Raw genomic sequence first — 27261 nt, 5'->3', positions numbered from 1 at the left:
GTAATAATTTGTATTCAAGGTTGGCTCTCAACTTTTCTATTTTTTAATCCTTTTATGACAACTCCAATTTCTTTATTTGTAAAAATAAACTTCATAGTTGGAATAATTCTTAGGGAAATACAATCAATTGATTAAATAATTCCATGTCTTAAATCAGGTTACTAAAATAAAAGTTGTACCTGCTGTAATGGGAACAAATGGTCATTTCCCAGTGGGCTTCAGTGATGTCTTGGAAGGAAGAGTGTGGAGTGTAAGCAAGCAAATGATCACAGTTGACTGTAGGTAAAGAGAATCCTCATAGAAAAGTAAATTCATGATTCTTTCCATTCTGTGGAAAATAATACTAGTTAAAAAAAACAGTAGCTTATATATACTGTGTGTGTGGCCACCCTGAAAGGCCACATAAGTAGAATTTTGATATCCTTGGCATTACTTTCCAAAGTGACTTTGCATTTCACAGCTTTGAAACATTCTGAGACTTCACTTCTGCACAGCTTTGAAAAATAATTTCCAGGTCTTTTTTGAGCTGTGCATCTTATCAAGTGATTGTGCTATCCCCAACCATCTCCCTTCTTCTGTTATGTTGTGAAATTTAACATGGGTTAAAACATTTGTTAAGAAGACTCTGGTGTGTCACTGGACCAAGATGTTGTGGTTTACCTCTTGATATGCTACAGGAAGTAATCCATTGGGTTGTATATCTCAAAAGAGGTTACCTAGAGCAGCGATTCTGAAGCTTTTGGGTCTCAAGAACTCTTTGTAATCTTAAAAATTGTTGAGAATTCCAAATAATTTTTGTTTATGTGAGTTGTAGCTATTAATATATACCGTACTTCAAATCAACATTGAGAAAAATAGAAAATATTTCTGCATTAATGAAAAAATAACATTAATAAACCCATTATATATTAGCATAATTTTTTTTTAAAAAAAAATTATAGCATGAAGGGCTGTTGAATTTTGTCGAAGGCCTTTTCTGCATCTTTTTCAAAACAAACAGAATGTAGTGAGGAAGAAGGCATTGTTTTACATTCTTGCAAATCTGTTCAATGGTTTAATAGGACACTGCTGGATTCTCACAGCTGCTTCTTGCATTCAGTTTGTTGTGATATTGCATGTTATATATTCTGGAAAACTCCACTTATATTCATGAGAGAATGAAGGTAAAAAAGGTAAGTAATGTTTTAATATTATTATGAAAATAGTTGTGACTTTATGAACCCCCTAAAAGAGTTTCAGGGAGCCTCAGGGGCCCCTGGGCTCTACTTTAAGAACCACTGGTCTGGAGGGATAGTACCAGATCCAGTGGAGCATGTCCTTTGTTACAGGGCTGCCTTCCAGGTCCTCACAAGAAGCCACGTATACTTATTTTATATACAACCTCAGCATCGCTGGTTATTTTTTTTATCTGAGTCCCTAGTAGATTAGAAGCCAGAAGATTTGAAGTCTGACATCCCAAGTTGAGAAGTGGTCAGTGACAGTAAGGGAGAAGACATAAATACTACAGAAACAGGTACAAATCCCAAAGGCATAACATACTCCAAATAAGAAGGCAACAACAACAAAAAAATTATGTCATTTTAGAAAGAGTGTGGAGAACCAAGATTTCTTCCTGAATAAGCCCACATACCCCCAGCAGGTTTTCTGGCATTATGCTCTCTGGATCTGGGGCTCCCTCTCCTCCTAGTAGAAGGTGCTGGATGTGAGCACAGCTTCCCACAAGGCCTCCAGAGCTGGGCATCTGGTGATCCTGGCGTTCCTTTGCAAAGGTGGCACCTAAACTCAGACACTGTGTCCTGATTATGAGACAGTTCTATTCTTCCTCTAAAAAAGGGAAAGTAGTATAGGTCTGAAGCTACCTCCTGTAGCACAGATGCAAGTTGTGTCCAGCTGTGCTTGGCCCACTGGGGCCTCGCCATGAGCTGTTGAGTGAACAAGAAATGTGTGCCTTTCTTGCCTGTTGCCTGTGAGTTTCAGCCTGCACCTACTGACACCCTGGTGTTTACTAGAACCCTCTGCTCCAAGGAAATTCATCCAAATGGATTAAAACTTGAGTGTGTGTGTGTGTGTGTGAGATCTAAAGCAGCATCCCATGGAATTTTTAACTTCTGTGGGATCCTTCGTTCTTCAAGGATTCTGGATAAATGAAGCATAAAAACATATTCTCTTGCTTCAGAGTGGAAAGTCTTAAAAGCTAATTACTTTAAAGCCATTTAAACACATTGAAAGAATTTGAAGAGTTCTTTCTCCAATACCCTCCGAGTAAATTAGAAGTTAGAAAATGAGGTGAAAGCAATAAAAGGTTCTAACACTTATATTTAGTGGTTAAGAAAATTTCCTTTTAGTGCTTTTGAAACATTTTCAAAGTAGAAGTGCTTTTGGCTTCTACATAGCTTTGTAAAGTACTGTGTCCCAGCGTGAAGTGGCTGTGTTTAGTAACACTGCTGAGCCCCTGCATGAAAAATTTGCCCCAACCACATTCGCCTTGGTCAGTCAGACTGAGTTGAATGGATTTCCAACAGCTCTCTCCCTCCAGGCTGTCTTGAGTGTGGGCTGTAACTTTTGATAAATGACTCTAATCTCAGTGCTGCAGTAGCTTAAAAATAGTGTCTAATATTCCAATTCAGTAGAAAAATTAATATTTCCCTTAAAAAGTTCTCTTAGATTTTCTCTCAATTAAAAAGAAATGAGAAGAGTTTTGAAGGATTGGACAATATTCAACTGTGTTTGTGACAGAATTTCCTCAGCTGTTGATATATGGTGGTAGTTTTCCCTTGTAATGTCTATCATTGAACCACACACTGGAAGTTTAAATGAAACTTTTTTTGTTTTTGTGGCTCTATAAACAATAAAAAGCAATATAGTGCTGCTCAGTTTAAAGAGAGCAGAGTAAAATGTCCCAGCTCCATCTTCTCTCTCCAATCACATCAAAGAAACAGACAGAATAAGAAATGGACATAAAAACTCAATTTTGTTAGAAACTAGGAGAAGCAAGTTGATTTGTCCTACAGGTAAACAAGTTAAAGTTCATTACAGGAGATCCAGAAATTGATAATAAAAATTTGATAAGAGTTTCAATGGGAAGAAACTTATCAAAGAAATAATTCAAGACAATTTCTCAGAACTGAAGGACTTATGTCTCCATATGAATTTAAAAATATTCTTTCCTGAGGCACATCATTATAAAGTTTCAGATATAGAGAGAAGATTCTAGAAGCTTTCAGATAGTAAAAAATAGGTCACACATAAAGAGTTTGGAATAAGATTTCTGATATTTCAACCAACACAAGGGAAACTAGAAGACAATAAGGAGGGAATTTTCCCTCTAAATTCTGAGGGAAGTAATATTCTAATGAGAATTCTATGCACAGAACAACCACTCAATCAAGTGTGAGAGGTGAATAATATCATCTTCAGACATGCAGCATCCCAAGCATTTTATTTCAAATTTCAAATGTATACTTTCTTAAGAAGGCACATCAAAACAAAGGAGCAAAGCAAGACATGGGAGCCAGGAAAGGTGGGGTTCAACATAGCATATTAATAAAGGAACTCCTAGTTTTACAAATAATGAGGTCCCAAGATGATAGCTGTGCAGTAGTGTTAGAGAGGAGTCAGTCCACTTTGGAGCAGGAGGATATGGAAGACTTTAGGAGGGATGTTTCTAGAGAAAATAAAATGGAACTTATAGTTAACCATATATATTTCTGACCATGTGGAAAACAGTATTGATAGAGGCTTTATAAATTCATTGGAGAGAGTGAATTAACCATATATTGGCTGTAACTATATTGTATGGAGGGAAGGAAAGAGGTGAGGATATATAAGAGAGATTTGCAAGGCAGGAAAGTTGTGAGAGGACTAAGATATTAACCATAATAGGAAGTTAATAGATAATGTCTAAAATGGATGAATCCAGAGATATCAGCATAAGCATATCATTTGAAATGTGCTGAAATGATATATGTGACATATGCTCAACTATGCTGGAGGTAAACACCAGAAGAAAGAGCTGGAAGTGTTTATTGTATTTCTTGGAGATGCAGGATTAAAGGATGGTTAGAGTGGGACAGAGATCTCTGGCTATTTTATTTATTTATTTATTTATTTATTTATTTATTTATTTATTTATTTATTTATTTTAAGACGGCATCTAGCTCTGTCGCCCAGGCTGGAGTGCAGTGGCACAATCTCAGCTCACTGTAACCTCCGCCTCACAGGTTCAAGCAATTCTCATGCCTCAGCCTCCCGTGTAGCTGGGATTACAGTCATACGCCATTAAGCCCAGCTAATTTGTTTTGTATATTTAGTAGAGCTGGGGTTTTCACCATGTTGGCCAGGCTGGTCTCAAACTCCTGACCTCAGGTGATCTACCTACCTCAGCCTCCCAAAGTGCTAGGATTACAGGTGTGAGCCACTGCGCTGGCCTATTTTTATAATTTTAAAGCCCATACCTAATAACTCTGATCTCTGGGTCATCTATTGTTCTGTTTCTATTGTCTGCTTTTTTCTCTTGGACCTGTCTCTTGGCATACAAGGACCTTTTTTTATTAAATGCAAGACGTTGTGTTGAAAAATAATAGCTGCTTGGGTGATATTATCTTAGTCAAAAGAAGATTTCTTTAGTTTCTGTCAGGCAGTTAAAGTAGGAGCACATTGCTTTAATTCAGTCACTGAGCTGATTTGAAATTGGATTTTAGTTTTTGGAAGGCCTGGTCTTTTTAGATTCGACCTTCCTCTTAGGATGTAATCCTTCAGCGGTCCTAATTAAATCCGGGGATGTTTATCAGAGCCCCTTGACCTTAATGGTTGTGAACTCTGATTTATATTGCCTCAGTTCGTGAGACTGCTGATAGCTTGTTTTCCACTTCCTTACAGGTTTCTCCTGGGAGAATGTCCTTAATAAATAACTTGCACCTGAATTCTTGGCTTAGCTTCTGTTTCTGGGAGAACCTGACCTAGGACAACATTGATCAATAAAGCAAAATTAGATGGGCAGACAAAAGTAAAACTTAGGGATAAACAAATCCAGCTCTCAATGATACTCAGGCCAACACAGCCTACAAATTTCTGTGTTCCATCTTGAGGACTGTAAAAAAAAAACTAACCTTATTTTATTTTATTTTTAGGATTTATTTTATAGTTGCTCATTTATTTCTGCTTAAGCAGAAGTTGAAAGGAATAGAGGAAGAAATGCAGACTTAGATACGCTGTCAGATACTTGGGTTTCTTTTTGGCTCAGCCTAACTCTGGTATGAAAACGCCACAGCTAGAGCCTGCCATCTAGGTGTTTTTCTAAAGAGATTGACTCCAAAACATTTGAACTTCTTACTCCCAATTTCTCAACCTGCTGTGCACATCTGGAATTTGCTTTCACCTCCCAGTGATTTTTTCTTCCTCATTTGGACCCACGCTCATCTTCTAGTGGGCTTCCTGCAGGGTGTGGGACTGGCTGAGCATGACTTTGAAGCAATACTGGGATCTTGTAAGTTCTGGAATATTTTCTGTGTTATCTTTAGAAGCAAAAGAACTTTAGTGGCAGTTTTCCCTTGACTTCCATTTTGATTTCAGGAAAAGTAAAATAGTTTTCCTGAAGATCCTCAAATCTACATTCAATAGAAGAGAATTCACACAGAATATAAATAAGAGATTTAAAATAGGTTTTTTTACAGAAAAATATAAACTGGTTTATTGTACCAAATCTTAAATTTAGATGGTGTATTAGTCTTCTCAGGCTGCCTTAACAAAGTGCCATAGCTGGGTGCCTTAAACAACAGAAATTTATTTTCTCCCACTTATGGAGCCTGGAAGTCCAAGATCAGGGTGCCAACATGGTTGTGCTCTAATGAGGGCTTTTTCCTGGCTTGCAGATAGTTGTCTTCTTTCTGTGTCCTCACATGATGGAGAGAGAACATAGAGAAACAGGAGTGGAGACTGTACATTTGGCTCCCCCCCCTTTTTTTTTTTTTGAGATGGAGTTTCTGTCACCCAGGCTTGAGTGCAGTGGTATGATCTTGGCTCACTGTAACCTCCATTTCCCAGGTGCAAGTGATTCTCCTGCCTCAGCCTCCTGGGTAGATGGGATTACAAGTGTCCACCACCATACCTAGCTAATTTTTGAATTTTTAGTAGAGATAGAGTTTCACCACGTGAAGCCAGGCTGGTCTCGAACTCCTGACCTCAAGAGATCTGCCTGGCTTGGCCTCCCAAAATGCTGGGATTACAGGTGTGAGCCACCACTCTTGGCCTTGGCACACTTCTTCATGTAACGTTCTCATACCTTCAGGGACTGCTTGAGCTTGATCACACATACATTACTTCCATTTGATGATGGAGTACTGCTGTGCACACCCAACTTTATGGTGTGGTGAGTCAGATAACACCCATTTTCTGATGGGCAGCTCAATTTACATGGTAATTTGGTGGCCCATGGATAAATGTTCAGTCTCTACTGGGGCCCAGTAGCAGGCCAAGAGCCATTTCTCAAAAGGAGAGTAGTTAACCACAGAGTGTGGCGGGGCTTTGTTTCAAAATCCAAAGGACTGGTGCTGAAACTCACCTACAGGTGCCTGCCAAAGGCTCCAAATAGCACCCACATCTCCACTGACAGTTCCAGTATCATTGTACTGGGTCATATGGCCCAAGTGGTACAGCAGCTTGTACAGTAGACTGGATCTGTTGCAGAGCCTTCTCTTGTTCTGGGCTCCAATCAAAATAAGTAGCTTTTGGCGCCACTTGGTAAATGGGTTAGAGTAACACACCCACTGTGAAATACCTTGCCTCCAAAATCAAAAGAGACCTACTAGGCATTTTATTTTACTTTTTGGTTATAGGAGGAGTCAGAGGCAGCAATTTGTCATTCACCTTAGGAGGAATTTATCAACATGCCCCACAACACTGGACCCAGAACAATTTCACAAAGGTAGAGGGCCCCTGAGTTTTTGTCAGATTTATTTCTCATCTTCTCACATGCAAATGTCTTACCAATGGGTCTAGAGTAGTTGCTACTTCTTGCTCACTAGGTCAAATTAGCATAATGTCATCAATGTAATGGGGCCAGTGTAATATCTTGTGGAAGGGAAAGGTGATCAAAATCTCTGCAAACCAAATTGTGACATAGGGCTGGAGAGCTGATATACCTCTGAGATAGGACAGTGAAAGTGTATTGCCAGCCTTGCCACCTGAAACAAACTGGTACAGCAGCTGTCATTAAAGTCGCCACCTGGTTAAGCCTACAATAATCCACGTCATTCTCCAAGATCTGTGTGTCTTATGCACAGGTCACATGGGAGAGTTGAATGGGGATGTAATGGGAATCACCATGACCTCATCTTTCAAGTCCTTGATGATGGCACTAATTTCTGCAATACTAGTCTGTATTGCTTCTGATTCACTAGTTTTGTAGGTACAGGGAATTCTAGTGGCTTCCCTTTGGCCTTTCCCACCATAAAAGCCCTCATCCACTGGTCAGGGAATCAATGAGGTGTTACTGCTAGCTGTTGAGTAAGTCTGTTCTAATGATGCATTCCAGAACTGGGGAAATAACAAGATGGGTTCAGGGATCCACTGGACCTACTGTGAGACAGACTTGAGCCAAAATTTGATTTATCATCTGACCTCCATAAACTCCTACTCTGACAGGTGGACCACAGTGATGTTTTGGATTCCTTAGAACTAGAGTCAGTTCAGAGCCGCTGTCTAGTAGTCCCTAAAAGGTCTGATTATTTCCTTTCTTCCAGCACAATGTTGTCCTGGTAGAAGGCTGTATGTTCCTTTGGGGGAAGGCCAATCGAAGACCAACAGTTTAAATTTTTGGCTGTACACTGGGATCCTTTCTCAAGGAGACCTGGCCTACTCATCATTCAAGGTACTCTGGGTTTGTAAACTAGCTTAAGTTTGTAAACTGTAAATTGAGTAACTGTGACTCTCTATGATTATGATTCAGATTAGACTTTTGTTCACTTGACCTGGAACTTTTCTGCTCTATAGATCAAATAAGCATTTAATAGGCTTCCTATTTTACTTCTAGGGACACTGCAATCAACTGGTCAATGCTATAGGTCTGTGTGAGTTAGACTATCCTGATTGCTGCTCTGACTCTCTGACTCTGATGTCCATTATGGTATCCATACCCATCTTGCCTTTGGCAGTTGAGTCCTGCCATCTGGCCCCTGCTACCCTAGGACCCGACTACTCCCATTGCATTTAGGTTTTCCAATCCAGTGACTGTAGTTCTTGCATTAGGGTCTGGCCTATGGGAAGAGGAATCACAGGGCTCTTCAAGGATGCTGAAGTTCCTCTTACATATTTATTTTTCATAGTCATGGTGGATGAGTAGGTCTTAAATGACAAATCCACTGTAATACTTCAGTCTCCCTCAGCCTTTGAATCACTTCCTCTGTAGTAAACCAAGGCAGGTCCAGCATTTCCAACTTGCGCACTGTGGTCTTAGGTCCATGTTTTAGCCAGTCAACCAAACTATTAGACTCCTTAATCTCTGAGCTGCAACATTAAAATGCAGAATCTCTGCATAGTGAGACCATATCAAAAAATTTGGCTTGATCCAACTTTATGTTCCTTCTACCATCATTTCACATTCTTAATATCTGTTTCCACACATATTCCTTAGATTTCTGTGTACATTAGGAAACTCCAGTTATTCTTTTGGAGTGTAGCACACTTCCTTATGGGTTACCTTTTGTACTTTACCTTTAGGGACCTACTAGGATGTGAGTCTAATTATAGGTTTAGAAGCAAAGAGAGTTGATGATGTTAGGTTCTGAGGAGACTCAGCATTGTCTTCCATGGCAACTGCCTCATGGGAGAGCACTGGAGTTTTTTAGGCAATTCAGGGTTAATCTCCTTAGATAAGGGTACAGAGGCTTATACCACAAGGGATGGGGAGATGACTCCCTTTCTGGAGTAGGGAGAAATCTTCCACTGGCAAAGAAGACTCATCAGGATTTAGGGGCTCAATGACCCCAGATTCATCAAGGTCTTCCTGTATGTTCCCATTACAATTTTTCAGAAGCCCATTTCTTCCCAACCAATGCCTTCACCTTTACAGTGGATACCCTGCAAGGCTGGGAGTTCAACTTGTGTTGTAATTCAGCCAGTCATAGGGTGAGGTTCTGCCTTTTAATTTTCAGCAATCTCAGCTCTGCAGCTATAGGAGATAAGGATATCTTTTAGGGCAAACGTAGAAGTTTTCCAGTCATTTATACAACGCTTGGGCTGGCAACTCAAACCCCTGAGCTCATCCTTATCTTTCTCCACCTTGTCCAGCAATAGTAGAAACAACCAGCCAATCTCATTACATTTGTTAGCTTGCCCCAAAATGTTTGAAAGTACATACACGGTTACCAAGCTCTTTGATTCTTGTAAGTAGTTGACTGGGAGTATTCAATGGTGATATTTTGTGTATTTTTATTGCCAAATCACACTGTGGATTTTCAATGCTCTCTTTACTACTGGAAATAGAATCATTAGTGTCTTTAATCAGATTAGAGATCTGATTCCAAATACCTCAAAACCAATTCAGAAAACTCATTCTTAAAATTATGTTCCTCTAGGACCACTCTTGGTAGCAAAATCTGTATTAGTCAGGGTTCTCCAGAGAAACAGAACCAATAGAATATATGTGTGTGTGTGTTTGTTGATTATGAGGAATTGGCTCATATGATTATGGAGGTACAGTGCAGTTGAACAACTTGAAACTCGGTAGAATCTGTGGTGTAGTTCTAGTTCTTGAGAACCAGGAGGGCTGATAATGTAAGTTCCAGTCTAAAAGCTAGCAGGCTTGAGACCCAAGAAAGGCCAAGGTTTCAGTTCAAGTCTAAAGACAGGAAAAGTCTGATGTCTCATCTTATAGCAGTCAGGCAGCAAGAGTTCCCTCTTACCTAGTGTTTTTGTTCTACTCAGGAATACAATTGACTGGATGAGGCCTACCCATATTACGGGGGGCAATGCCCTTTACTCAATCTACTGATTCAGATGTTATTCTCATTGAGAAACACTCTCACAGATAAATACAGAATAGTGCTTGAGTATATGCCTGGGCACCCTGTGGCCCAGTCTAGTTGACATATAAAATTAACCAGTATCGGTGGGCTTTTACAGAATCAATGCTTTACAGTTTATATTGACTGTTTATTCATAGCTCTGAGACAACTTATTTTTGTAACAATTTTGTAGGTGAGGAAACTAGGTCCAGAGGGATTCCCAAGGAACTTGTCTGCGAATGAGCCAAGTCCAGAGCCTAAGGATTACTGACATTAAATTCAGCCTGTTCTACCACTTTATAATATAGATGTAGAGGTGGTATTTTGGATATAGTGGCTTAGAAACTGGGCTTTGAAATTATTCTGCATGGATTTGAATGTCACCTCATCTACTTATTAATCATGGGGCCTTGGGAAAGTTACTTAGATTTTTTTAAACATTTGTTTCCAAACCTTTACATTGGAATTTATCTAAAATTCATATGGAAGATAAAGAGTAAAGATGAGGCAAGACTATCTCAAAGATGTCAGCAATAGGGAGGGATTAATTCTGCCTGATATTAAGACTACTTATGAAATTATCGCATTAAAATGATACGGTGTCAGCCTAGAGACAGACCAATAAAAGCAGACTAAGAAAGCAGAACGCAGAGCCTAGAAACAGCCCTAGAACATGTGGGTATGTGCAGTAAGTCAAAGGTAGCATTAAAATCAGTGGAGAACACGTATATGGATTAATCAATAAAGGGGGCTCAGATAATTGATCATATTGAATAAGATAAAATTAGATAACTACCATATGTAAAGATACATTCAGATGTACTAAAACCTGAACGTAGAAAGGAAATTATTTTCCTGGAAAGGAAAATATAGAAAAATATGATAATTGGGTAGGACAAGATTTCTTATATAAAGCAAAAAAAGGACACACACATACATACACAGAAAAAGGAAGGATTAATGTATCTATGGACATTAAAAATAAAGCAAAAACCAAACAAAACTTCTGTTCAACAAATGATACTGTGAGCAAAGACAAACTCACACTAAGATATTTGTAATGCATATAATCAACAGAAAAATGCAATCTATTAACAGAATATATATAAAAGTCACAAATTAGTAAGAAAAAGGCAAACAACTCAATAGAAAGTAGGTAAATGTTATAAACTAGCAATTTAGGGATGAGAAGCCTGAATAGTCAAAGCACATATGAAAAATATTCAAACACATTTGTAATTGGGCTTATGAAAATTGAAACATTCATAAGAAACTATTTCACAACCATCAGATTGCCCCCAAATTAAGAAATTAGATAACACCAAGTGTTGGCAAGAATGTGGAGAAACAGTCACTTGTATACTTTGCTGATGGAAGTGTAAACAGGTATAACTCATTTGGAGAAAGAAAATAGAAATATATAACAAAGCTGAAGATGAACATACTCTATTTTCATACTCTACACCAGGGGTCAGCAAACTATGGCCTTCAGGCCAAATCTGGCCCATGACCTGTTTTTGTAAATCTGCTCTTATAAAAACCCAGCTGTGTGCATGCTTTTTCATTTACACAATGTTGATGACTATTTTCCTGCTACATGACAGAGTAATGGCAACAGAGACCATATGGCCCACAAAGCCTGAACTATTTGCTACCTGGCTCTTTATAGAAAAAGGTTTCTGATTCCTGCCCTTGATTTTAGAGAAACTCTCATATGCATACACACTGAAAAATGCACAAGGATATTCTTTGCTACTGTTTTTGATAAAAAAAGGACATATCCTTTTTTTCACCAATAGAAGAAGGGATAAATGAAATGTGTTATTTTTCTATGCAGTAGAGTACTATATAGTAATTAAAATAACTAGACATGTATGAAATGACTAGTATAGATATCAACATGGATACATTTCAACGTATCGGTAAGTGGAAAAAATATACCCAGTATTACAACTACCTTGTTGTTCTCCTCCTTGGTCTCATGAAATAATTGTTTTACACAATGGTTGTCAGTGGATTAGAATCATTATTTATATGTAGATGGGGAATGATCACTATCGTGAATGTCACTATAAATGGAACAACAATATATTGGGTAACTCCTGATGTAATGCATTTATAAAATATACTTTGTCTATGAAATGTTTTTGAAAAAAAATGAAACTAAATCTAACCAAGCTTGTAGAGTTAATTACACTACAGAGGAGTAAAGGGACACATTTGGGATGTGGGGCGTTATGCAGGAATATTATGGGGATTTTGTAAATCACAGGGAAATGCTAAAGGGAAAAAAGTGTGTGTGCTTGTGTGTGTGTGTGTGTGTGTGCTTCTGTGTGTGTACATGTGTGCTCCTTTAGGTTAAAAAAGACTCAGACCTAAACAAATGTAGTGTATTACAATGTTTATACCTTGATTCAAACAATTCAACTGTGAAAGAAATTTTTAAGACAATTAGGGAAATTGGTTTGTAGTATGGGTTGATATCAAAGAGTTATTGATAATTTTCTTAGGTGTGATTGTGATTGTATTTATGTTCAGATTTTCAGAGAAATGCATACTGCATACAATATGTAGCAGTGAAATTATACAACGTAATTTTTTTGAAGAAGAGATTTTATTTATTTATTATTTTTCTTCCAACTTTTATTTTAGATGCAGGGGATATATGTGCAGGTTTGACAAGGATAAATTGTGTGTCACTAGGGTTTGGTGTACAAATGATTTTATTACCCAGGTAGTGAGCATAGTACCCAATAGATAGTTTTCTATCCTCCCCCTCCTCCTACCCTCTACCCTCAAGTAAGCCCTGATATCTGTTGTTCCCCTTTTTATGTCCCTGTGTGCTCAATGTTTAGCTCCAACTTACAAGTGAGAACATGCAGTATTTGGTTTTTTGTTCCTGCATTAATTTTCTTAGGATAATGGCCTCCAGCTGCATCTGTTTTGCTGCAAGGGACATGATTTTATTCTTTTTTATTGCTTTGTAGTATTCCATGGTGTATATGTACCACATTTTCTTTATCCAGTCCGCCATTGACAGGCATGTAGGTTGATTCTATGTCTTTGCTATTGTGAAAAGTGCTGTGATGAACAGAGAAGTGCATGTATCTTTATGATGGAATGATTTATATTCCTTTGGGCATATACCCAATAATGAGATTGCTGGGTCAAATGTATGTAATTTATTTTAAAATACTTCAGTCAAAAACAAAAAACAAAAAACAAAACAAAACAAAACAACCCATGAAAAACAAGAGCTGGTTAAGCAAATGTGGCAAAGTTTTGATAATTATTGAATTTGGGTGATGAATTTACAGAAGTTTGCTGTGTTACTCTCTCTACTTTTTTAATACTTGAAAATTTTCATAATAAAAATGGATCTTTTCAGATTTTGACCATTTTCTCACTCCTTACACTATTACTATCCTGGTTCAAGCCATCACCTTTTTTTTTTTTTTAGGATTTAAGTTTTATTCAGGTTTTACTTTATATTATATTTTAGTGTTGTTTGAGTTATTTACTCAAAAATGTCTGATACTATTTTTTCTTTTCTTATTTATATTTGCATATATTTTCATGAATTTTTATGTAACTTCAAAGCAACCATTTTCAAGACTTAATTTTTTTTAAGAATAGTTTTAGGTTCACAGCATAATTGAGAATAACGTACTGAGGTTTTCCATATATCTCCCTCCCCCACCACTGCACAGTCTCCCCAACTATCAATATCCCCCACTAGAGCGGGTACATTTGTTACAATTGATAAACATGTATTAATACATCAGTATCACCAAAAGTCCATAGTTTATATTAGGATTCACTCTTGGTGTTGCACATTTTACGGGTTTTGACAAATGTATAATGACATGTATTCACCATTATAATATCATACAGAGTATTTTTACTGCCCAAAAAATCCTTTGTGCTTAAACAATCTCTGGCGACCACTGGTCTTCTCACTGGCTCCATAGTTTTGCCTTTTCTAGGATATCATAAACTTGGAATCACATGGTATGGAGTCTTTTCAGATTGGCTTTCTTCACTTATTAATATATATCTAAGATTTTTTAAATTATAATTTATATTCTAGGGTACATGTGCACAACCTGCAGGTTTGTTACATATGTATACATGTGCCATGTTGGTGTGCTGCACCCATTAACTCGTCATTTACATTAGGTATATCTCATAATGCTATCCCTCCCCTCCTCCCCCAACCTCACGACAGTCCCCGGTGTATGATGTTCCCCTTCCTGTGTCCAAGTGTTCTCATTGTTCAATTCCCACTTATGAGTGAGAACATGCGGTGTTTGGTTTTCTGTGCTTGCGACATTTTGCTCGGAATCAAGCCATCACCATCTTTCTACTGCAGTCATCTTCTAACATGTTTCCCTGCTTCCACCCTTACCTTCATAAAGGCTAATCCCAACATAGCAACCAGAGTGATTATTTTAAAATGTAAGTCAGACCATGGCACTCTGTGCAAAACCCTCTTTCAGTCTTTTTGATGTAGGCATTAAGGCTATGGACTTTCCTCTTAGCACTGCCTGTGCTATATCCCAGAGGTTTTGATAGGTTGTGTCATTATTGTCATTCAGTTTGAAGAATTTTTTTTTTTTTTTTTTGGAGACGGAGTCTTGCTCTGTCGCTCAGGCTGGGGTACAGTGGTGCGATCTCGGCTCACTGCAGGCTCCACCTCCCAGGTTCATGCCATTCTCCTGCCTCAGCCTCCCAAGTAGCTGGGACTACAGGCGCCCGCCACCATGCCTGGCTAATTTTTTGTATTTTTAGTAGAGATGGGGTTTCACCATGTTAGCCAGGATGGTCTCAATCTCCTGACCTCATGATCCATGCACCTCTGCCTCCCAAAGTGCTAGGATTACAGGCGTGAGCCATCGTGCCCAGCCCAGTTTGAAGAATTTTTAAATTTCCACCTTCATTTTGTTTTTGACCCAATGCTCATTCAGGAGCAGGTTATTTAATTTCCATGTAATTGCATAGTTTTGAAGGTTCCTTTTGGAGTTGATTTCCAGTTTTATTCCACTGTGGTCTGAGAAAGTGCTTGATATAATTTAAATTTTCTTAAATTTACTGAGGCTCATTTTATGGCCTATCATATGGTCTATCTTGGAGAAAGTTCCCTACGCTGTTGAATAGAATGTGTATTCTGCGGTTGTTGGATAAAATATTCTGTATATATCTGGTAAGTCCATTTGTTCCATGGTGTAGTTTAAATCCATTGTTTCTTTGTGAATTTTCTGTCTTGATGACCTGTCTAGTGCTGTCAGTGGAGTATTGAAGTCCTCCACTATTATTATGTTGTTGTCTATCTCATTTCTTAGGTCTATTAGTAATTGTTTTATAAATTTGGGAACTCCAGTGTTAGGTGCATATATGTTTAGGACTGTGATATTTTGCTGTTGGACAGAGCCTTTTACCATTATATAATGTCCCTCTTTGTTTCTTTTAACTGCTGTTGCTTTAAAATTTGTTTTTTTCTGATATACGAATAGCTACCCCTGCTCGCTTTTGGTGTCCGTTTGCATGAAATGACTTTTTCCACCCCTTTTAAGTTTATGTGAGTCCTTATGTGTTAGATGAGTTTTCTGACAGCAGATAGTTGGTTGGTGAGTTCTTATCCATTCTTCAGTTCTGTGTCTTTTAAGTGGAGCATTTAGGCCATTTACATTCAATGTTAGTGTTGAGATGTGAGGTATCATTGCATTCATCATGCTATTTGTTGCCTGTGTACTTTGGTTCTTTTGTTTTTTGTTTCTGCTTTTTAACTTGAATTTTGGTTTTATAGGTCCTGTATGATTTATGCTTTAGAGAGGTTCTGTTGTGATGTGTTTCCAGGACTTGTTTCCAGATTTAGAGCTCCTTTTAGCAGTTCTTGTAGCGGTGGCTTGGTAGTGGTGAATTCTCTCAGCATTTGTTTGTCTGAAAAAGACTGTATGTTTCCTTCATATATGATGCTTAGCTTCACTGGATACACAATTCTTGGCCAATAATTGTTTTGTTTGAGGAGTTTGGAGATAGGGCCCCAATCCCTTCTAGCTTGTAGGTTTTCTGCTGAGAAATCTGCAGGAAACTGCTCCTGCAAACAGACCTTCACTTTCTCCGGGAGAGGTGTGTGTTTGGGAGAGGAGGATCCCTTTCCCACTTCTGCAGTTGGGGCACTCACAGTGTTTGGGTGTCTCCTGGGTCCTGTAGGAGCAGTGTGCTTCCTTCAGAGGGTCTGTGGACCCTCTCAGGATTGCTAGTTTGTTCTTGTAGTCAATCTGGAGCTACAATCCACAATGTGAGCCTCTACACGCTGCTCTGTCTTTCCAAGTCAGAGCTGCAATCTAGTCCTGCCTCCCGTCTGCCATGATGATCCTGCACCACATACTATATATTTCACTTATTTATTCTTCCATTGACTGCCTTCATTCTCAAGAATAAGAAGAGAGATTGTTGTCTATTTTGTTCTTTGCTTTAGACTTAGTGCCTAGAACAGAACCTGGCACCTATGAGATAGTCAATAATTAAAAAAATCTTGTTGATTGAATCTCATTTATTTCTCATCATTAATGAAAGATAGTATTGCAGAAGACAAGAAAAGGGGTCTTAACTCACAGAGGCTTGGTTTGAATTTCAGATCTGCCATTTGCTAGCTATCTATGAGGCACTGGGTGAGCCATTCATGCTCTCTCAACCTCAGTTTGTTCACCTCTGAAGTGGAGAGAACATTTATCCCTTGTGCTGTACATGATTTTGCTATTAGGATCAAAATGAAAATTACTATTCAAATGTGAAGAATTATTACTAATAGTTAATGGTAATACTTACCATTTACTGAACACATAATATGCTCCAGGCACTGTGTTGATAGTTTAATATATAAAGTATATGTATAAAATTTCATTTAACCATCACAATAACCATACAAGCTAACTTAACATTTAATTTTACCGATGAAGACACTGAGGCTCAAGGGTGTTAAAATGGCTTGTCCACGGTCACTAACACAGTAAGCGGCAGGTCAGATATTTTACTTCAGGCCTCTCTAAATCTTCAGTGTTGTAGAGCCAGGTTTTTATGGCTTTGAAAGTCATACATTTCTTCTTTAGCTAGTATGCTGCTGCTGTTTAACTCTAATTTTACTCAAAACAATTTAAGAGTCTTAGACATTATTAAAATGACAATGCCATTTTCTTAGTGCCACAGAACTAGCTCTTGAGTATGAACATTTGAAGAAAAGAAGGGGGTCAAAGATGAAATAGTGACAAATCTTCTTTTGGATAATTCTTTATAGACTATCTTTAAATATGCCCTAATGGCAAGGACAGAAGAAAATTCAGGGCCAGGACTGCTGCTTTAAAAAGAAATATTCTCTTCTAGGAAATGCCATGATGGTCCTCAGTTTGTAAGAACCACAGTTCAGTTTTAAGGGTGCAAGCAGATTGTGAAGTTCGGGAAGTATCAGTGTCTTAGATCTTACCATAGCTGAACACTGTTGTTTATAGAAACCTAGTTCCCACCCCAGCTTTACCTCTGCCTATCACGTGGCTAAAGCTATTGCAGATGATCAGAAATTTGAAACAGAGACTGCCATACCCAGGGAGGTCTCATGTTTTCCTTGTCAAAATACTCTCTATTGGAGTATACATGTGGTTATCTTGTTCAATAAAGAAAACAGATCAAAATCAACCTTCTGCCAAGAGCAATCATTATGCTTCCTGCCAGGTGGGTGGGAAAGGAGAAAAAGACAGTGTCAAGAGAAGAACCATGGATGGAATGGGCCGGAGTCCGCAGACATGGGATTACAGGCCACCTTTACCCAATTCAAATTACTTTGGCAAAAGGAGGAATACATTAGAAAGCACATGTGTGCAGAAGAGGAGTGGGACTGAAGCCATGGCTCATAAACCAGAACTAGGACCTTCAATACCATCAGGACATGCATTTCTGCATCTCTCAGATTGACTTCCTCCACATAACTGGAGGTGTGGCCCCTGGCAGTGTCATGCCACACCACGTCTCACAACTGCAGGACCAATGAGGAATGCATTTCTTTCCCATGGCCCAGTTTGAAAAATCCAAGGGAAAAGTCCTTATAGGCCTTGTGGAAGTAATATGTCTACCCTTGCACCAGTCATTGTGTGCTATAATTGATAACCATCACTAGTGCCACATGGTTGGGTTGGGAGAGGAGCAACTTCCTAACAGAAAGGGAGAGTCATACTCAAACAAGAAAAGGGTATTTGGACATCTGTACTGTGTGCTTTACAGATCATATAGTGTAGCCATGTGTATGGTTAGTTGATGCAATAACATATTACTATCTTGGGGGTTATCAGTTCCTTGCATTTATAAAGCAGTTCATGATTTCCAGAGACTTTTCTTAACTATCTCATTTAAACCTGTATCATTCTATGAATTAGGTCAGGCATCCAGATATTTGGGTTCAGGGGAGGTGTAGTGATTTGTCCAAGACCATCTGTTGAAATACTTAGTTTGGGTCATTCTTGCTACCTTTGATCTATTCACTCAGAGAAAATAAGCATCAATCCACCAATGCCATTCTAGGAATCTATGCTGAATTAATATTCACATATGTGCAGCATTGTTCACTGTAGCAAAAAATTAGTCACCTTCAGGGTTCATCAATAGAAAAGTGGCTACATAACTTATAGTACATCCATTTGATGAAACACTATGCATATGTACTAATGTGGAAAGACCGCCAATATATTTTTAAATGAAAAAGAAAGTTGCAAAAACAATGAATAAAACATAATCTCATTTATGTAAAAGAAAAAACAAACTCTGCATATATGAAGAAGATATATATTCAAAAGGACTGGAAGAATAGACTTTATAAGTAGAGGCCAATGTTGGGAAGGGAAGTAAAAAACAGATGGAAACTTGGAGGTCCTTTATATTTTACTCTGTGTAGTTATGTAGTGCCTGAATTTTTACAAGGATGTGTCCACATACTACTTACATAATAAAAAGCAAACAGAACAAAACCCAAAGCATCCCCCAGGGGACCCACTGGGCTGGGATGAAATTTCTCTAGGTCTCTGACTGTGTCATTTAAAACCTTGTGCATCCCTTATGGGCTGGGTCTGACCCCATTCAGTTTAGAGCAAAGTTCTTATAAAACATCCAGGGATCCATCCCTTCTAAGTATCTACTACATACATAAATATATGTGGCAAATGACATACCAAAAAAGTGTAAGTAAAGGTCTCTGTTCTCAAAGAGTATATAATTGGAAAGGCAAATACGTAAGTTAAATATTAATAAACTCTGTGGAGTTCTTAGTACTGGAACTTTACCAGCCTTAGTTTTGCACTGTGTAAAATGTGGACTAGATGGTCTCTAAGGGGTCTTAGTTTGAGTATTTTGAAATTCTGTGATTATGTTGTAGGCTGTTCAAGAATTTTTTTTTTTTAGAATCACAAGGAAACATGGCTAGTATTAGACTCCAAATCACAGGGAAAAAGAGATGTTAGAAGTCAGCCAGGATGGAATTCAATATCACTTTGGGTCACTTGGAAAATACTTCTGTAAACATAGAAGACACATACATTCTCTTTAAATATAAGACTAAGAAAGGTGACTGGATAATTACATTGCTGTATCATCCTCTGCCCAAGAGCTGCAAGTACCAGTGGAGAAAGAAAAGGAACAGAAAGCTAATCGGTGAACTCTGGAAAGCTTGCACACAACCGAGGCAAATGGGTTCTCTCCTCAAAATGGGACTCTCAATCCTTGGCTAAACAGTCGAACAAACACTCAAGAGAAACTCAAAACCAGTTGCAAGGTAAAAGGTGGAAAAGGCTTTTTGCCCACTCAACTGGGCTTAAAGCCTTTGGAGAAGAGCTTCAGGGCTTACAGATGAGACAAAGGTAACAGAGGGAGCTGTGTTGGAGAGAATTAAAAGCAAAGGCGTAGAGTAAACAGGTTTCAACAAGACAGTCTTTATTGTTGAAAAGCCACTCTGAGCAAAATCCTGCTTTTTACTTCAGCGGGAAGCTCCAGGAAACGACTAGGACTAACAAATGTTAATGTTGAATACCCTCCACACACATCACCTTCCCATTCCCTTCTTTTAATCTGCAAGAAATATGTTAAAACACCAAAATAATGTCCTCCTTCCCCATTATAAAGTAGCACAAACAAGAAGAGCTATCTTTGGAAGACAGACAGGATAGCAAAGGAGATAAAACTTAAAATCAGGCAAGCCCGATGTGTTGCCTTGAGCACATAACTTAACCTCTCTGAGTCTCAGTTTTCCCATCTATAAAACGGAGATAAGGGTACCTACCTTACGGGGTTGTCGTAATGATTAAATAGGATGATTGACAAGTGTTTAGTACAAGACCTGAGACACTGTAAATAAACACTTAGTAAACAGTAGATATTATTGTCATTATTATTATTAGTTTTATTTTAAAATCTGCTTTGGTGCAAAAATACAAGATAACTTTGCTTTAGTTATTATAGACAGTAATTTTTGATTCCTTTACTCTGTGATTCGGGGAATCTCTACATATAGCTACAAAGTCACCCAGGGAAGGACAAGTTCATGGAGGGCTCTTTCCTGCCCATTGGCCTCATTTAAGTGCAGCCATCCTTCAGGCCTTTGGTTAAGCTTCCGAGTACCCTTCGGGCCAAGGTAGGTTACCCCTTTTGCATTCTGAATTGCTTACCACAATTGTAATTAGGTGGTTATTTATGTAATTATTTGTCTATTTTATCAACTGCTTAATTTTCAAAAAATTAAAAACGATTTTCATCCAAATGTGTAGTGAGTGCATGCCAAAGATTGATCTAACCCAGGAAACTAGAAGCATAATTAGGCTGGTTCAAAGAGTATTTGTAAGTTGTGGAAGGTATGTTGAAGCAAGTTTGCTACATTATAGACAAAAATCCTACTCCTGTTTCCTGAAATGTTCTAGAGGCAAAAAAATTAAAACCTTTGGAGTTGTCTTTTGTATTTCACTAGACGAAAGTCTACAAAGTAATGTATAACTTCACAGAGGCTCCACTTTAATCAATGGTAAATAGTGAATCAAATAAACATACATTCTGCTAGATAATGAAATAAGCACTGGAGTAGGGGCAGGGACTATTAGGTGAAGTTTTGGTATGACTTTGAAAAGACATGCAGTCCTCTTTTGATCTTATTTCCAAGACTTGAATAATTTGTCTTAATAAATGTCTACTTCCTCCTGTAGAATGTAAGCTCCACGATGCTGGGGTCTATGTGGTCTTATAGTTCCAAGCCCTGCACAGTGCCTGGCATGATTGTCTAAACCAGGGGTGTCCAATCTTTTGGCTTCCCTGTGCCACATTGATAGAAGGAGAATTATCTTTGGCCACACACAAAATACACGAACACTAATGATAGCTGATGAGATTAAAAAAAATCGCAGAAAAAACTCATAATGTTTTAAGAAAGTTTATGAATTTGTGTTGGGCCACATTCAAAGCCGTCCTGGGCTGCAGGTTGGATAAGCTTGGAGCTTGGTAAACCAAGCCTTCTGGGTCTGGGGTAAGGTCTGTGATGTTTTTGTTGCAATGCCTTGTACTCTGTGTCCTCCAGGGTGCTCCTTGTTCTCTCTTGGAGCCGGTCCCTGCTGCAGAATTTGTTCTGTAAACTTATACCTTGTATCCTAGATTTTGTTTTCAATTTTTAAAGTTCACAAGTGAATTGAGCTATCATTTAATTTTTTTGTTGTTGTCTTTAGGTTTTGTGATCAAAACCACATTTACCCCGTAAAAATCAATTCAGTTACATGCTGTTCTATTTTGGAATAGTTTTGGTAATCACAAAGGAGTAAATTGTTTTTAGAAAATTTAAGAAAATACTTCAGTGACTTCATTAGTACCATTTTGAAGGGGGGGTATAAACTTTTTATAACTGTTTCTACTTCTGTGATTAGTTTGTTTGTGCATTTGTATTCTCTGTTTTGCTATGACTCATTTTAGTATTTAATACTTTAGCAGCTATCCAGAGAGTATTGATAATGATAATTATTCATACATAGTTTAGAATATTATCATCCCTACTTAAAATAGTTGTTTCTTTCCATTGCTGATATCTTATTTCTCTCCCTGCATTTTATTATTTTTGATAAATTTGCCAATTCTCCCTTTTTTGTTAATTTATCTCCCTATATTTTACTATTTTTAATAAATTTGCCAATTCTCTTTTTTTTGTTAATTGGAACATGTCCCCAACTTTTTAAAAAAGCCAACTATTAATTTGATTTACCAACTCAACTTTTTTTTTTTTCTTTTTTTTTTTCGAGACCGAGTCTCTTGCTCTGTCGCCCAGGCTGGAGTGCAGCGAAGTGATCTCGGCTCACTGCAACCTCTGGCTCCCAGGTTCTAGCGATTCTCCTGCCTCAGCCTCCTGAGTAGCTCTGACTACAGGCATGCACCTCCATGCCTGGCCAATTTTTGTATTTTTAGTGGAGACAGGGTTTCACCATGTTGGGCAAGCTGGTCTTGAACTCCTGGCCTCAAGTGATCTGCCTGCCTCTGCCTCCCAAAGTGCTGGGATTATAGGCATGAGTCACTGCGCCCGGCCTCAACTCAACTTTATAAGCATTTTGTTCATTTATGTTGTTAGTTTTATTATTTTCATTTTACTATTTTCTTTTGACTTTTCACTTTAGCCTCTTAACAGATAAAGGCTTTGCTTTTATAGTGTTTTTTTTTTCTTCCTTAATTTGGAAAAATGAGTGTTCTTCTAAGCACTGCTATGGGAGTACTCCATCAATTTTAATACAGAAATATCATTTCAAAATATTCTGTAGTATAGGGATTTTTTTTTCTTTTTTCTTTTCTTTTTTGATTCATTCAAATATTTATTGAGCAGCCAAGGAGACCCAAAGGTGATTAAAACATGGTCAGAGAGGTGAGGCAAATGCGCAAGTAACAGAAAGCAAGGGGCTAGGTTCACAGAATCACAGCTGTCAAAAGAAAGTGCTTTAGGATATCAAGAGTTTGTTTGTTTCCAGCCTGGAAGGAGCATGGCTGGCCTATCAGGAAAGGGGATTCAGATTAAAACAGAAGGCTTCAGTCTGGATGGCTGATGATACTCAGCATGGACTGTATTTGTCTCTTTCCTCTGTCCCCATCTTTGGACTTAATTTTGCAGTATTGTCCAGGACCGTTCAGTGTGCTTTTTCTATACTTGCTTGCATTTTAGCTTTAATGTCTTCTGTAGAACTCGGTCCTTTTTGGATTTTTAGGAGTTTTTTCCTGTTTTTTGAAGTATTCATGACCTTTTGATCTTTGTCTTGATAATTTTGAGTCTTTTCCATTTCGGTTTGATTTTGGTGCATTTTTGGCTGGAGTGTCTTATATAGATTTCTTCACTGGAGCTTTTTCTTCAATTTTCTCATCATCAAAATTATCATCATCATCATCTTCATCAGCAGCAAGTTTTACATTTTTCTGTGGAAACTTGCCTCTATCTCCAGGGGAGGATTACCTTCCAGACACATTAAATACCTGAGTTTCACATCCCCCTCCTCTTCGTCTTCTCACTCTGCCTCTTCCTCCACAGCTGCTAAGTGCTGCCCACTAATATGCACTGGCCTTGATCCACACTCCAACTGTAATCCCATGGCTGATGGGATTTCAAAGCCCCCAAGGGAAACCGTTGGCTGTACGACATTTTCAAAGTTGCCAGTGTTACTTCAGTAGGACTGCCTTCATAATTCATTGCCTCAGCTTCAACAATGTGCAATTCATCTTTTACACAGCCCCTAAACTGACCGTTCTTAAAGATAACTGGAGCTCATTTTCATCGTTATCCACCCTAAACCAGTCATCTTTGTCGGCCTTTAGTTCACAACCAAAGGATGGTTCTGGAGCCATAGGGAACTTGTCTCCATGTCCATTGAATCTTCCATGGGGTGGTGACGTACACTTCGGTGAGAGAGAAGGCAGACGGAGATAAACAACTACTGCTCCAGAGAACAGCTGCGCAGGACGGAGTCACGCCAGGCACAGAATTATTTTCTTGATGTAGGAAGTATTCAGGCACTTAACATTTTTTTACATGATGTGGAGATTTTATATTCTGCGTGCATTGAAAAACTCTAGTTCACTGAGATATGATTTATATACAATAAAAATTTACCTCTTCTAACCAAAGAGTTTAATGTGGTTTTACAAATGTGTAAAATTGTGTGGCAACCGGCTGGGCGTGGTGGTTCACGTCTGTAATCCCAGCACTTAGGGAGGCCGAGGTGGGCGAATCACAAGGTTGGGAGATCAACACCATCCTAGCCAACATGGTGAAACCTCGTCTCTACTGAAAAGACAAAAATTAGCCAGGCGTGGTGGTGTGCCCCTGTAATCCCAGCTACTCAGGAGACTGAGGCATGAGAATCGCTTGAACCTGGAAGGCAGAGGTTGTAGTGAGCTGAGATGATGCCACTGTACTCCAGCTTGGGTGACAGAGCAAGACTATCTCAAAGAAAAAAAAAAAAGACACAAATTAGCCGGGCGTGGCAGCGCACGCCTGTAGTCCCAGCTACTCGGGAGGCTGAGGCAGGAGAATTGCTTGAACCCAGGAAGTGGAGGCTGCAGTGAGCCAAGACACGCCACTGCATTCTAGTCTGGGTGACAGAGTGAGACTCCGTCTCAAAAAAAAAAAAAAAATTTGTGGCAACCACCACCATCAAGATATAGAACGTTTACATCTCTATATGAAGTTCCTCATGCCCCTTTGCAGTCAACCTCCTCTCCTACACCTGGTTCCTGGCATCACTGGTCTGATTTCTGTCCCTATAGTTTTTACCATTTATGGAATGTCATATAAATGCAATCGTACAGCATGTAGTCATTTGCATCTGGCTTCTTTTACTCAAAATCAGATTTTTTAGATCCATCCATGTGTTGCATGTATCCCACAATGCTCTTTTTTTTTTTTTTTTTTTAATTGTTGCATAGTATGCCATCGTGTGGACACACCACAGTTGCTTATCCATTCAGTTAGTGAACATTTGGGTTGTTTTCAGTTTTTGGCTATTATAAATAAAGCTGACATAAATCTGATTGAAATTTTAGTTTTTAATTTTATTGTTTTAATATTGTGAAATATTAGACTTTCTGACTTTTTGTCTACCTTCATAATATGGTAAATTTGTATACATCCTTATATTCTTAAAAATGAAGTATATTCTATTCTACCTTTTGCCTCTCTCCATTGTCTGATTGATTCTCTTGATCAACTCTGCAATGTCTTCTATTATTTTATTATTTATTGATTATTAACTTTCTGATTATTTCATATTGAGAGGCAACTGTGGTTATGAGAATGCACTGTGGAGTTAGACAGACTTGAGTCTCAGTCGTAGCTTCACCTATTACTAGCTGAGTTTTCTTGGCAAAGTCACTTAACTTTTTAAGGTCTTAGTTTCCTATCTGTGAAATGGGGAGAACGATAATAACAGTACCTACCACATGGAGTTGTGAGGATTAAATGAGACGATGTATGTAAAGTGCTCAGAGTGGTACCAGGCAGATGGAAAAATCTCAAAAACTGGTACATATGGCTATTTTTATATTGGAATAGTTAGGTCTGTAATTTCAATCTATTTCTTCCTGTTTTTCTTGAATTTCAGATATTTAATTGTATATGTTATGTTCATCTGTTATTTGGGGCATATAATTTAGAATTGTTGAATTTTTTTTCTTTAATTTACAGTTTACTATGCTTATTTAATGATGATTACATCTGTCAATGCTTCTTTCTCTCTCCCCCCCTCCCTCCCTCCCTCCCTCCCTCCCTCCCTCCTTCCTTCCTTCCTTCCTTCCTTCCTTCCTTCCTTCCTTCCTTCTTCTTTCTTTTTTTTTTTGAGATGGAGTCTCACTCTGTTGCCAGGCTGGGTGCAATGATGTCATCTCAGCTTACTGCAAGCTCTGCCTCCCAAGTTCATGCCAGTCTCCTGCCTCAGCCTTCCAAGTAGCTGGGACCACAGGCGCCCACCACCACACTCAACTAATGTTTTGTATTTTTAGTAGAGATGGGGTTTCACCGTGTTAGTCAGGATGGTCTCAATCTCCTGACCTCGTGATCCACCCGCCTCGGCCTCCCAAAGTGCTGGGATTACAGGCATGAGCCACTGTGCCCAGCCTTTTTTTTTTTTTCAGACAGTGTCTCTTTCTGTTGCCCAGGCTGGAGTGCAGTGGCACAATCATGGCTCACTGCAGCCTCCAGCTCCTGGGCTCAAGCAAACCTCCTGCCTCAGCCCCCCAAGTAGCTGGGATTATAGGCATATACTACCACATCTGGGTAATTAATTTTTTTTTTTGTAGAGATGGGGTCTCCCTATGTTGCCCAGACTGGTCTTGAACTTCTGGGCTCAAGTGATCCTTTCACCTCAGCTTCCCAAAGTGCAGGGATCACAGGCATGAGCCACCGGTCCTGGCATCTCAATGCTTTCTACTATGATACTGGTGTTAACCATTAGGTACTTTTTAGGATTATGATTATTATTTTTATGGTTGTTACCAATATGCTTTTATAACTCTACTTTTATAATGTTCTTACAGTTTTGGGGCCTCCTAAGTCAAATGCCCACGTGGGCCACACAGACAGTACATATGTGAGCAGTAGGCTGAGGAAAAGGTAGTCAATGAATGGCTGATGGGCCCAGTTCCCAGTGCAGCTCTGGACTCACTGCATTGCCTTGTAAAGCATCATGAGTGTTGTCCACAGGCTGGCTGCATTTGCCACGACATGCCAATCTCTGCACCTGCCATAGATTTCCCCCTAATTTTTTGTCTGTAAATTAAAAAAAAAATTGTACTTTGGTTGTATCTGTTTTCACCAGCCAATTGTTGAGTTTATTATATCATACAGCCCACATTTTATGTGGGAATATGATTGCTTATTGTTATAATTAACCAGTTTGTACTATCTACCAACTGTCACTAAATTTAGCTTAACTGTTGTTAGTGTTTAGTTTTACTTCTACCTTATGTGTTTTCTGTAGTGTATTTTCTTTAAAATTATCAATATACCCTTTAACATTTTTAAATTGCACTAATAATATGAGAATGTGTTATGATTGTAAGAGATTCAGTACAGAAACTGTGCAGAGCCAAGAGCATGAATCATGAAAGCACCTCTCTTATTTCCTGTCCTCCACCCATTCTCACTTCCTTCCAAAGGGAAACAAATCACTGTCAACAACCTAGAGTATATTTCTGCTTCTCTCTTCTATACATTCCAAGTACA

At 38.5% G+C, this 27261-nt stretch overlaps 1 long non-coding RNA gene across 1 annotated transcript in view; it reads left to right on the top strand.

The window, feature by feature from the left end:
- The first annotated feature begins 4140 nt into the window (after positions 1-4140).
- LOC126948108 (uncharacterized) overlaps positions 4141-27261 on the top strand; it is a 119075-nt gene continuing 95954 nt past the window's right edge. Inside the window, exon 1 of the long non-coding RNA XR_007723339.1 lies at positions 4141-7867. This is a non-coding gene — a long non-coding RNA (uncharacterized LOC126948108). The remainder of the gene's footprint in view (positions 7868-27261) is intronic.

The sequence above is a fragment of the Macaca thibetana genome, chromosome 2 (genome assembly GCF_024542745.1).
Source record: "Macaca thibetana thibetana isolate TM-01 chromosome 2, ASM2454274v1, whole genome shotgun sequence".
Classification (NCBI taxonomy): Eukaryota; Metazoa; Chordata; class Mammalia; order Primates; family Cercopithecidae; genus Macaca; species Macaca thibetana.
The sequence above is the reverse complement of the archived record's forward strand: the minus strand, read 5'-3'. Positions and strand labels throughout refer to the sequence as shown.